Source organism: Gymnodraco acuticeps, unplaced genomic scaffold (assembly GCF_902827175.1).
Source record: "Gymnodraco acuticeps unplaced genomic scaffold, fGymAcu1.1, whole genome shotgun sequence".
Lineage (NCBI taxonomy): Eukaryota > Metazoa > Chordata > Actinopteri > Perciformes > Bathydraconidae > Gymnodraco > Gymnodraco acuticeps.
In genome coordinates, this window is record NW_022990243.1 from 161,806 (window position 1) to 175,169 (window position 13,364).

The 13,364-nt window shown below is 40.7% G+C and overlaps 1 long non-coding RNA gene across 1 annotated transcript; it reads right to left on the reverse strand.

Annotated features, from left to right (window-relative positions):
• Positions 1–240: 240 nt before the first annotated feature.
• Positions 241–8,534, reverse strand: LOC117548921. Its single transcript, XR_004569396.1, has 7 exons — positions 8,431–8,534; positions 8,047–8,137; positions 6,618–7,096; positions 6,024–6,095; positions 5,585–5,652; positions 5,391–5,434; positions 241–509 (listed from the first exon to the last, which is right to left on the reverse strand). It is a non-coding gene; the product is annotated as an uncharacterized LOC117548921 (long non-coding RNA).
• Positions 8,535–13,364: the final 4,830 nt, after the last annotated feature.

The following is a 13,364-nucleotide window of genomic DNA, read 5'->3' on the forward strand; positions in this document are numbered from 1 at the left end:
TTGATAACCTGATCGTGCAGATATGTTAAACCACATTTATACTATTAAATGCACTGTCTATTTAGTATTTACAACTTCATATTCTAGAAAACAAAGCTAGTTAGATAGTATTTATATAAAGTGTTTTCCGGTTTGCAAAGCAAGAGGGTTGTAGATAGGATTGTAAAATATATATGTATTTCAAGAAAATCAATTGAGTGACTCGCTGTGCTTACTGTCTCAATAAATATAGAGCCCATGATCAAACAATAAGTATTTATTTTTTAAATACTAAATGACACTGCAACAAATAAAACACTTCCATATCCGAAACATTTATACAAATAAAAGACATAGATAAATAAACACAGTAAACATATGTAGGCTACATATTGTACGTGTTGACTGGATCCACAACATGTTGACCAGGCAGCTCTCATGCTGAACCAGAGGGACCTGGCGACTCGGGTGTGGCAGTGAGGCACTCAAAATTACAGGCAGGCTCCCATGTGTTATCCCAGGTTCTGTTACTGTGAAATGCACAAAGTGTCATTAGAACAAAGATGACATTTCAAGATCATAGATTAAAAATTAAACACAAACATATTTTACCGATAAATGATTTAGGACTCATTTAAAAGAGTCCTTTATTATTATGTGTATTAAAAAGGTCCCATGTCATGGCCATTCTCCTGATCATAGTTCCATTGTTGAGGTCTACTAGAATATATTTACATTGTTCAATGTTCCAAACTCACATTGGTTTTCTCACAGCATCTCTGTATAGTGTGTGTATTCACTCTCTGTCCTACACGGCTTGTTGGAGCTCCTTCCTGCCCCCCCCCTATGAGCCCACTGTGCTCTGATTGGTCAGCTCGCCCACCCTGTTCTGATGAGTCCAACCACCGTTACAAGCGGAACATCAGAAATGACACCAGTAATGACAAACAGATGAGAATGCTGGCGTGGGGTCTGGGGGCCGTGGTTTTATCACGGCACTTGGTGTATATCCAGCATCCAGGGAAACACAGCGGGACATCCACCTCACACTGTCCGCTCCTGGGGCCTCGTGGGGCAGACTCCCGAGCAGCTCAGGAGTCTGCCCTGGCAGAGTGTGCCTATTGTTCTATAGCTGTGTGCCAATTGTTCTATAGCTGTGTGTCTATTGTTCTATAGCTGTGTGCCAATTGTTCTATAGCTGTGTGCCTATTGTTCTATAGCTGTGTGTCTATTGTTCTATAGCTGTGTGCCTATTGTTCTATAGCTGTGTGCCTATTGTTCTATAGCTGTGTGCCTATTGTTCTATAGCTGTGTGCTATTGTTCTATAGCTGTGTGTCTATTGTTCTATAGCTGTGTGCATATTGTTCTATAGCTGTGTGTCTATTGTTCTATAGCTGTGTGCCTATTGTTCTATAGCTGTGTGCCTATTGTTCTATAGCTGTGTGCATATTGTTCTATAGCTGAGTGTCTATTGTTCTATAGCTGTGTGCATATTGTTCTATAGCTGTGTGATTGTTCTATAGCTGTGTGCTATTGTTCTATAGCTGTGTGCCTATTGTTCTATAGCTGTGTGTCTATTGTTCTATAGCTGTGTGCTATTGTTCTATAGCTGTGTGCCTATTGTTCTATAGCTGTGTGCTATTGTTCTATAGCTGTGTGTCTATTGTTCTATAGCTGTGTGCCATTGTTCTATAGCTGTGTGCATATTGTTCTATAGCTGTGTGTCTATTGTTCTATAGCTGTGTGCTATTGTTCTATAGCTGTGTGCCATTGTTCTATAGCTGTGTGTCTATTGTTCTATAGCTGTGTGTCTATTGTTCTATAGCTGTGTGCCTATTGTTCTATAGCTGTGTGCCATTGTTCTATAGCTGTGTGTCCTATTGTTCTATAGCTGTGTGCCTATTGTTCTATAGCTGTGTGCCTATTGTTCTATAGCTGTGTGTCTATTGTTCTATAGCTGTGTGCCTATTGTTCTATAGCTGTGTGCATTTTCTATAGCTGTGTGTCTATTGTTCTATAGCTGTGTGCTATTGTTCTATAGCTGTGTGTCTATTGTTCTATAGCTGTGTGCTATTGTTCTATAGCTGTGTGTCTATTGTTCTATAGCTGTGTGCCTATTGTTCTATAGCTGTGTGTCTATTGTTCTATAGCTGTGTGCCTATTGTTCTATAGCTGTGTGCCTCTTTGTTCTATAGCTGTGTGTCTATTGTTCTATAGCTGTGTGTCTATTGTTCTATAGCTGTGTGCCTATTGTTCTATAGCTGTGTGTCTATTGTTCTATAGCTGTGTGCCTATTGTTCTATAGCTGTGTGCCTATTGTTCTATAGCTGTGTGCTATTGTTCTATAGCTGTGTGCCTATTGTTCTATAGCTGTGTGCCAATTGTTCTATAGCTGTGTGCATATTGTTCTATAGCTGTGTGTCTATTGTTCTATAGCTGTGTGTCTATTGTTCTATAGCTGTGTGTCTATTGTTCTATAGCTGTGTGTCTATTGTTCTATAGCTGTGTGTCTATTGTTCTATAGCTGTGTGCCTATTGTTCTATAGCTGTGTGTCTATTGTTCTATAGCTGTGTGCCTATTGTTCTATAGCTGAGTGTCTATTGTTCTATAGCTGTGTGCCTATTGTTCTATAGCTGTGTGCCTATTGTTCTATAGCTGTGTGCATATTGTTCTATAGCTGAGTGTCTATTGTTCTATAGCTGTGTGCCTATTGTTCTATAGCTGTGTGCATATTGTTCTATAGCTGTGTGTCTATTGTTCTATAGCTGTGTGTCTATTGTTCTATAGCTGTGTGCCTATTGTTCTATAGCTGTGTGTCTATTGTTCTATAGCTGTGTGCCAATTGTTCTATAGCTGTGTGCATATTGTTCTATAGCTGTGTGTCTATTGTTCTATAGCTGAGTGTCTGTTTCTATAGCTGTGTGTCTATTGTTCTATAGCTGTGTGTCTATTGTTCTATAGCTGTGTGTCTATTGTTCTATAGCTGTGTGCCTATTGTTCTATAGCTGTGTGTCTATTGTTCTATAGCTGTGTGCCTATTGTTCTATAGCTGTGTGCCTATTGTTCTATAGCTGTGTGTCTATTGTTCTATAGCTGTGTGTCTATTGTTCTATAGCTGTGTGCCTATTGTTCTATAGCTGTGTGTCTATTGTTCTATAGCTGTGTGCCTATTGTTCTATAGCTGTGTGCATATTGTTCTATAGCTGTGTGTCTATTGTTCTATAGCTGTGTGTCTATTGTTCTATAGCTGTGTGTCTATTGTTCTATAGCTGTGTGCCTATTGTTCTATAGCTGTGTGTCTATTGTTCTATAGCTGTGTGTCTATTGTTCTATAAGCTGTGTGTCTATGTTCTATAGCTGTGTGTCTATTGTTCTATAGCTGTGTGTCTATTGTTCTATAGCTGTGTGCCTATTGTTCTAATAGCTGTGTGTCTATTGTTCTATAGCTGTGTGCCTATTGTTCTATAGCTGTGTGCCTATGGTTCTATAGCTGGTGTCCTATTGTTCTATAGCTGTGTGCCTATTGTTTCTATAGCTGTGTGCCTATTGTTCTATAGCTGTGGTGTCTATTGTTCTATAGCTGTGTGTCTATTGTTCTATAGCTGTGTGCCTATTGTTCTATAGCTGTGTGTCTATTGTTCTATAGCTGTGTGCCTATTGTTCTATAGCTGTGTGTCTATTGTTCTCTATTGTTCTATAGCTGTGTGCCTATTGTTCTATAGCTGTGTGTCTATTGTTCTATAGCTGTGTGTCTATTGTTCTATAGCTGTGTGTCTATTGTTCTATAGCTGTGTGCCTATTGTTCTATAGCTGTGTGTCTATTGTTCTATAGCTGTGTGCTATTGTTCTATAGCTGTGTGCTATTGTTCTATAGCTGTGTGCCTATTGTTCTATAGCTGTGTGCCTATTGTTCTATAGGTGTGTCTATTGTTCTATAGCTGTGTGTCTATTGTTCTATAGCTGTGTGCCTATTGTTCTATAGCTGTGTGCCTATTGTTCTATAGCTGTGTGTCTATTGTTCTATAGCTGTGTGCCTATTGTTCTATAGCTGTGTGCCTATTGTTCTATAGCTGTGTGTCTATTGTTCTATAGCTGTGTGCCTATTGTTCTATAGCTGTGTGTCTATTGTTCTATAGCTGTGTGTCTATTGTTCTATAGCTGAGTGTCTATTGTTCTATAGCTGTGTGTCTATTGTTCTATAGCTGTGTGTCTATTGTTCTATAGCTGTGTGTCTATTGTTCTATAGCTGTGTGTCTATTGTTCTATAGCTGTGCTATTGTTCTATAGCTGGTGTCTATTGTTCTATAGCTGTGTGCTATTGTTCTATAGCTGTGTGTCTATTGTTTCTATAGCTGTGTGTCTATTGTTCTATAGCTGAGTGTCTATTGTTATAGCTGTGGTGTCTATTGTTCTATAGCTGTGTGTCTATTGTTCTATAGCTGAGTGTCTGTTGTTCTATAGCTGTGTGCATATTGTTCTATAGCTGTGTGTCTATTGTTCTATAGCTGTGTGTCTATTGTTCTATAGCTGTGTGTCTATTGTCTATAGCTGTGGTGCCTATTGTTCTATAGCTGTGTGTCTATTGTTCTATAGCTGTGTGTCTATTGTTCTATAGCTGTGTGTCTATTGTTCTATAGCTGAGTGTCTATTGTTCTATAGCTGTGTGTCTATTGTTCTATAGCTGTGTGCCTATTGTTCTATAGCTGTGTGCCTATTGGTCCATTTGGACTTAGTGACGTCAACCTGCCCCGGAAGAAAAAAAAATGGAAAAAGAAAAATGTCCAACGAGGCGTTCTGGGGCAGCATAGACAGGTATTTTCTGTGTTAGTGTTTTACCTCGCTACAAGGGTGTACTTTGAGGGTGTGTGACGCTGCAGACCGTTTACATGCAGAACACGCTACATAGGGGACGGGGTAATAACCGGAAAAGCATGACATGGGACCTTTACATATATAATTGGAGGATGAAACCCTGTTTAATGGTCACACATACATGCACAGGGAAAAAGTGTTCTCTGCATTTAAACCCATCCTAGTACTAGGAGCAGTGGGCAGCTATTGTACAGCGGCCAAGTTTAATGTTGTTTTATCGTCACGGCTAGCGCTCCTGGAATAAATCCCAACACAACCCTATTTAACTCAGGCAAACAGCACTTTATCATTGATTTAAAAAAGGAGCATACTTAACTGCCATAGGGGTCCCCAACTTAGGAACTGTAGCTAATACATATTTTTCTGTGTGCTACTTTTGTTTTGATGCTACAAAGATAGGGACGTTTTTGTAATACTTTGGTTACGTAATCAACACTATGTTGGATTTTAGAGGGCAGAAAACAACACGCAGTTTTGTCCTCAAAGGTTTAAAAAACAATACAAATATGTATAAATGCAATATTTACTACTTCTTACCACACAGAGCAAGGCAACCAGCATATTTCACACTCTGCTTTTCCCTACACAAACACATAAAACACACAAGGAACAATCATTTATCATTTTAAGCAATTACTGGATATTACTTATTATATTACTTTTAGTATTTCTTGTAAAGGCCTGAATGAGTTAATGAGAAAATATATACAATTAAGCCTTGTATATCTTACCCCATTCATTCTTCTTCCAATTATCTTCTCAAAGAGGAAGACCTTCTGAAGGTTACATTTGCGGCAACCTTAAATAACAAAAAAACAAAACACGTTTATTAGGTCATGAATGTGATGTTTGATGGCTGAATCAAATATGAGTCCAACACATTGTGCTGTGCTGGAATCATCATAACCCTCTTAGGTTAAGTTAGGGGTTGCCATTAACCATGGTGTTCCAAAATAACGCCAAATAGGTCAAAGTCAAGTTTATTGTTTATTTATTAAAGAATACAAATAATAACTAAAGAATAACAATCTGTGTTCAGGCTTACAAATTCAAAGACCTGGTGATGTGAGGAAAACTGGTTTTAGTACCCGATAAATGTAACAAGTCAAATTTGGCAGGAAGCGAATGTAATAATAGGGTGTGCAGTAATATTTCCAATGCTAAACTTACCAACTGTTTTCTTTTTCTTTGGCCACTCCTTTTTGGGTGAAGATGTCTGTGGTGGTGGCATGTTTGTTGAGGCTGAGGATGGAGAAGAAGAGGGCGAGGTGGGACAAGTCATGAGATTATTATTATTATTATAATTATTATTATTATTATTATACTCAGGATTATTATTTGATAATTATTATTATTATTATTATTATTATACTCAGGATTATTATTTGATAATTATTATTATTATTATTATTATTATACTCAGGATTATTATTTGATAGGAAACACTGACTATTGTTGCTCTTTAACATAATACATAGGTAGAGATGGCTTCTACCTGGGGTTGGACTTTTGACTAAAAACCCTGATATCAATATTGTAGTAGCCGAAATGCTTATTTAGACGAGTTAATTGTTTAAATAATATTTATTTGTTCAAATCAAGTCAAAGATGTAAAAAGTATCCCTGCAGGATGACAGAAACTGATGAAAATGAGACTATGTATTTTTATTGAAAAGCCTGATCATATTGTCTTATGATATATTAAACACATAAAGCTTAATTTCACTTAGCAGACATTAATGAGCTATGAGCATTTTGACTTACTGCAATACGGGCAGAATCAATGATGCGGTTAACGTTTCGATTTCTAACCACTCTTTGCCCCCATTTGCCGTCCAGGGTCGCTGCCTTTTTTATGATTTTCGTCTTTGTTGACAGGGTCCCATAACAGACAGTACACATTTTGATGCTTGCCTTATTAAGAGTCTGGCAAGCAGGGCACGGCCGTAACTTTGGTCGAGTCATATCTCCAAGACAGACAAACAGTAATATATACAAAAATAGAAAAGCAAAAGTGGACAAAGAGATGGACAAAACAGGAGTAAGCACAGATAGCGAGAGAGAATATACAAAAGTGAGAGAGAGAGAGAGAGAGAGATACACAGACAGCAACACAGGTAAGGACAAGGCACACTGAAAAGGACGGATTGAGAAAACAAATGTGGCTCTTAAAAGTGCCTTTGGGTGGGTGATAGAATGGCAGATCACAGGGGTATCACAGGGGTATATCAACTTCAAAAGACCTGTGTGGAAAGAAGAGAAACAATATTTAGAAAATGAGCCAAGGTACCTTTTACATTACATTGCATTTAGCTGCCGCTTTTATCCAAAGCGACTTACAATAAGTGCGTTCGACTAACAAAATACAAACTTGAAGAAAACAGAATCATAAAAGTACATCAGGTTTCATAGAGCTAAAACATTTCAAGTGCTACTCAACTGGCTTTAGGTAAGCCAGCCCTTTATTAGTATATAAGTGCTTTGTTAATAGTTCTATCGCTCGAAGTGGAGTCGAAAGAGATGAGTTTTCAGTTTGCGCCGGAAGATGTGCAAGCTTTCTGCTGTCCTGATGTCAATGGGGAGCTCATTCCACCATCTTGGAGCCAGGATAGCAAACCCACGTGTTTTTGCTGATGGGAACTTGGGTCCCCCTCTTTTACACTATCTTTGTGTTCAACCTGGATGTGTAGTTTCATAAATTGTCTTTTTTTTTTTTTAATCTTAAATGTATGCATGCCTCTTCTTAATTAAGGTTAAATGTCTGTAAATGTCCCCTCTGTGGGATAAGTAAAGGGAAAGTATGATTATATTTGACAAATAAAAGTAACACTATATTTGAAGGGCTGTGCATAAGATACACATCTGTCATAAACATGTAGGAATAATCATTTGGACTGCTCTTATTGGGTGTCATTCAGTCAATTCACTCAGTCATACCTTATTAACATGTAAAATTATACGAGCTAATAGCTAAGGAATAATAGCTAATGGCTAGTAGCCGGTAGCTAGCATAGTCCAGTAAGTTGTATTTTAAATTAATGTCTTAAAAGGATTCACAAACTCACAAATCGACTACCTTGCTCTTCTTAAGGTGCTTACAATACTTGCTGACTGGACTTAATAACAGTTTTGGTGTATATTTAATGGGTTTCGTCGTCTCAGATTATGCACAAATTACGAATGAAGCTCTTACCTTATTCATCGAAGGACTTTAATAAGTTTGACGCGACACACGCGTTATTATTGAAGAGAGGCGAAGCCCCTCCCCTTCCGGATTACTCCACCTTATTCGGAAAAAGTATGCATTGAAGTCAATGGGGAGAGAAAGATTATCTTTCGATCCCGTTTGAATTGTGCCACGAATTACACATATGATGTTTGTCAATTTTAAATAATAATTTCCAAGTCAAAAAAGTCACAGTTTGTCTTAAAACTGTTGAAATATAAGACTATGAAAAATACGCAACGAGAAAGACTACAAATCCCATATTCCCGCATGCTGGCTCTTATGAACCGACTGACTCCCCTTGTGTGTATGTACAGCTCTCAACATGCCCAGACATGTAGTGATTTTTACCTCTTTTAATACCATATCCGTCACACGTTTGATACGCGCCTGTGATTGAAAATCTCTCTTTAAAAAATACGGGGAATACGGAGCTCGGGGTCTCCCTGCTCCCTGTGCGCAGATGCAACGCATCATATGACGTCACATGTTTGGCATGCGTCGATTGAAAATGCTTTATTTAAAACAAAAACAAGGACAATAAACAAAGCAGTTTTCACAACGGCCGGACAAAATCCTTTGAGCTGCCCTATAGCCAAAGCCCGAGACACTATTTAAAGCATAATAAAGACAATATATAGAGAGCATAATGTTTTTAATGCAATGCAGTCTCGCAACGTATGCTTCAGCAGAGAATGGCCCGCGGCGGGTAGCATTCGCTCGCGATCTCAAGTCGTCTAGAACATACGTTTAGGGAGCTATATAGAAGTTTATGGACATCCCGGAAAGCTGAAAATGGACGCTAAGGCCCCCCCCCTTGCGTTGAAAATGGCCGCTAAGGCCCCCCCCCTTGCGTTGGAAAAAGCCGACAGGGAACTTGACATAACGTCAACATAGGCCGATGTGGGAGTGAGGATGAACAAGGACAATAAACAAAGCAGCTGAAAATGGACGCTAAGGGCCCCCCCCTTGCGTTGAAAATGGCCGCTAAGGCCCCCCCCCCTTGCGTTGGAAAAAGCCGACAGGGAACTTGACATAACGTCAACATAGGCCGATCTGGGAGTGAGGATGAACAAGGACAATAAACAAAGCAGTTTTCACAACGGCCGGACAAAATCCTTTGAGCTGCCCTATAGCCAAAGCCCGAGACACTATTTAAAGCATAATAAAGACAATATATAGAGAGCATAATGTTTTTAATGCAATGCAGTCTCGCAACGTATGCTTCAGCAGAGAATGGCCCACGGCGGGTAGCATTCGCTCGCGATCTCAAGTCGTCTACAACATACGTTTAGGGAGCTATATAGAAGTTTATGGACATCCCGGAAAGCTGAAAATGGACGCTAAGGGCCCCCCCCCTGCGTTGAAAATGGCCGCTAAGGCCCCCCCCCCCTTGCGTTGGAAAAAGCCGACAGGGAACTTGACATAACGTCAACATAGGCCGATCTGGGAGTGAGGATGTGTTGGTGAAACACGTACAAATATAATAATATCTCTCTCATAAATACGTGTGGAATACTAAACATCTTGAAGTATTTTATAAAACAGGCCATACAGTGATATTCTGTTGCATTATGGGTAATGCTCAACTCTACTTGGGACAACCCGGATATCTGCGGTTTGGTCTTATGGACGCAGCACTACAGTACTGATGGAGCTGGCCTCGGAGGATTGAAACATGTGTAAAGCATGGAGGAGAGGTCAAAGGATCACTTTATAGGAACACTGCACACACACCGAGACGCTGTGCATCCATCTGGATCTCTTTTCAGAAAGTGTCCATCACGAGGCCCACCATGGCAAAGAAGTGCAATGGGAAATAAGTGGAGAAGGTTTTTTAGGATTTATAGACTGAACCGTTCCCCAGCTGATCAGAAACAATAATGGATGGACTTGAAAGCCCTTTCCACTGAAATGAGAGCCGTGTTAGTTGGGACGGTTGGTTCTCAATGTTGGACCAGTTACCTGTTCATTTGACAGATTCATCAATAACTGCAATAATCCTCAGGTGGATAATATCCTCACTCTCTCATGGAGGGTTCGATCACATGGGACACTTTATTCAAATCAGTCAGACCTTTATTCCTGATAGAAAGAGCACATATTTACGTGTTGTCCGCTTGGCAAACCTCCTCGGGCTCACATGCTGTGACATTAGCGAGGACTGCAGACAGAGAACACAGTTCAACAGAGCAGGGCTCTGCGCTGGGCATCTCTGAACCCGGCATTACAGCGCCACCTTGGAGGAGAATGGAGGTAATGATATTACACTTCAGTGACTACAGGCAGATTTTAAGATAGACATGTTTTAATATCACATTTCACTTAGAGGATCCCTTTCTTTGGGAACCCCCAGACCAGCTTACCTGCGCCTCTGCATCCACTCAGGTCTCGATAAGTAAATCGTTGTGCAGGAGGCTTCCAGGTATCCATCACTGTGCCACCGACTGTTGTAGACATTTCCTAGTAAAGGATTAAACAGAATATATTTGTATGCATATTATTTATTTAAGAGGGACATTGCACACTAAGAACCATTTCTGTAAATGTGCCAGAGTTAGCCAAGAGGCTCTTTTACACCTGTAGTCCCTGGACAGATGTTTGAACCTTAAAAAACACATTTAAAATAACTAGTAAACACAATCATTAAAAACAAAGGTAACCTCAATACTGTAAACATGAATGAAAGTGTTCTAGATGCCACTTGTGATATATTTCCTCCGATGTTAGGGCATGAAGTGACAGTGAGAGCAGTGGGGAGCTCCTTCATTATTCCAGATTGATATTTCTAATGAACTCCTTTGTCCACTTGAGGACAGGAAGGAGCAGAACCACCTGGTGCTGTGAGTCCAGCCTGCCCCGTTAGCTCTGCATGCTAGCAGCTACATGTGGTGTCACTGATAATAACTCTCTTTGTCTTCATGCTAACACATGATGCTGAGTGACTTCTGCTTCCTGAAACTCTAAGGTTGAGTATGACATTATTTCTGACACCTATCTCTGTTTAGAAGTGAACATAAGAAGAGAGTTTTAAAAGGAGAGGCTTAGAGGAGCAAACAGACTGCACGGTGTCTTCTCCATTCACCTATCCATGCTGAACTGAAAGCTTGTTCTGTATTCATATGAATGATGTCTGATGGTGAGACAAAGGAATAATGGATCACACACAGCCTCAGTTCAGAAAAAAAAAAAAAGCAGAACCTAAATGCACACAGGACTAATGAAACAAACAAGACACAGGTGAGGAGGGAGGAGAAAACACAGGGGCACCAGGTGAACACAATCAGGTAATCAGGCAGGAAGGAACACAGAGACAGGAAGCAACAGCCAAGACGGGGGGTGAACACTTTAAAAAAATAAAACAGGAAACCAAAGACTGACATCTAGACAAGACAAAACACAGACAGATTGTGAAACTACCCCCCCCCCCCCCCCCCCCCCCCCCCCCCCCGCTCAAGACGGAGCGGGGGAAAATCAAAAAGTCCAAAATATCCAGCAGGGTGGGTGGAGGGGGACCGGAGGAGGGACTCAGGCGGACAGAGGCCGACAAGGGGGACTCGTGTGGACGGCCCGGGGGCAAGGTAGAGGCCAATAAGCGGGACTCGTGCGGACGGCCCGGGGGAACAGCAACAAAGCAGGGAAGTCTGCGGCGGGGAAACTCAGGGGGCCGAAGACAGGGGTGAGGGAATGCTCCGGTTTTTGGACAAAATTAACATGGGATGACTCCGGTCAAAAAAAGTTAAAGTGTTTGAACCTCCAGCCCAGAAGGGGGGGTGGTGGTGCCGTGAAGAAGGACGAATATGGATGCTGATGTGCGGACAGAAAAGCACCACAAAATCCACCCCCCTTTTAGGGTTACCAGGGGCACGAGGTTCTGGTGGGTGTGAATATCTGGGTTTAGTCCGTGGGGGAGTGCTTAAGTGCGGGTACCCGGGCACTCACGGTGTGCAAGGTTATGGAAGTGCCCATGTGAGGGAGACATGCTGGAGGTCATTAGTCCGTCCTTTGGTGGTCTGTGAGCCGCCAAAGAGAGATGATTTTCCCGGTCTCTGTCCTGGAGGTCTGAAATAACCTAAGTGCACATTTTAGGGAGAGATGCTGGAGGTGTTTAGTTCACCTGTTGCCCTTGTGTTTCTCCTCCCCTGCCCGGCTGTGTCTCGTCTCGTGATTACCCCTCCCTGTATTTAGTCTTGTCCCTTCCTGTGTTCAGTGTTGGTTCGTCTTTTGCTTGTGAATGAGTTCACCGGTGAGAGTTCTGTTTTGTCCAAGTTATTTTTATTTTATCCTTGAAATAAAGGCTTTTTTCAGCGTTATCTGCATTTGGGTCCTGCTTGCTTCACTCACCGTAACATATCTCTCCTGATTGTTGGCACTTGACAATCACCTTCCCTGAATTGTACTCAGGTGGAACTAAAGTCTGATTTAAGGGTTGTTTATATTTCACATCATTAATCAGAATCTGCAAAGTAACTCAAATAAATGTAGTGGAGTAAAAATACCAGGTTAACCTCTGAATTGTAGTGGAGTAGAATTACAAAGTAACAATGAGCTGTCATGTGGGTATATATTAATACTGCGCATTATGGACACAAGCGATTTTCACCCATTTATTAATGATATGTTTTACATTTGATAACACCAATGTGTTTCCTATCGCCTAAACCTCCAGGGCTGTACACAGTTTAATACTGGCAACTTCTAATTGTGGGAAAAACGAAAACGTCTTTTAAAACTTCAATTCCCAGTAGAGACGTGCCAGAGAGAACGTGTTGGGGAACACAATAGCCAGCATGTGTAGTTCTGCTTTATGTGTTACCCTAATCACACCATACATCATTAGCCTTTTATTTGTAAATGTTACAATCAAATCCACAGTCAAGTCCACATTTGCTTTTATGTTATTGGAAAAAAGCCTTAGCTTAAAGGTTTTTCCTTTGAGTACTCTTGCATTTTAATAGAAGTTCAAATCAATATTGGCATCTGAGGTTTTTGAGCCTGCCCATCGTTCCTCCCATCAAAACAATCTGTGGCTTGTTCTCAACTGACGTGTAGGAGGTAAAGGAATGAGAAGAATTTAGTGAGAGCCGTAAATCAGTTCTCTTTTGTTCTTGCCTCTATTATCTCATCTGCATCATGTTGTCAATGTTCTCTCACAGGAGATGTCGTCTTTGTGTGGCACCAGCAACAGTTGCCAAGATGCAGGTCAACAGCCAGCTGAGAAACAGGTAAGCACAACACGTCAACACATCAAACGATGTTATGTAACATAAATGACATAAGTCTGC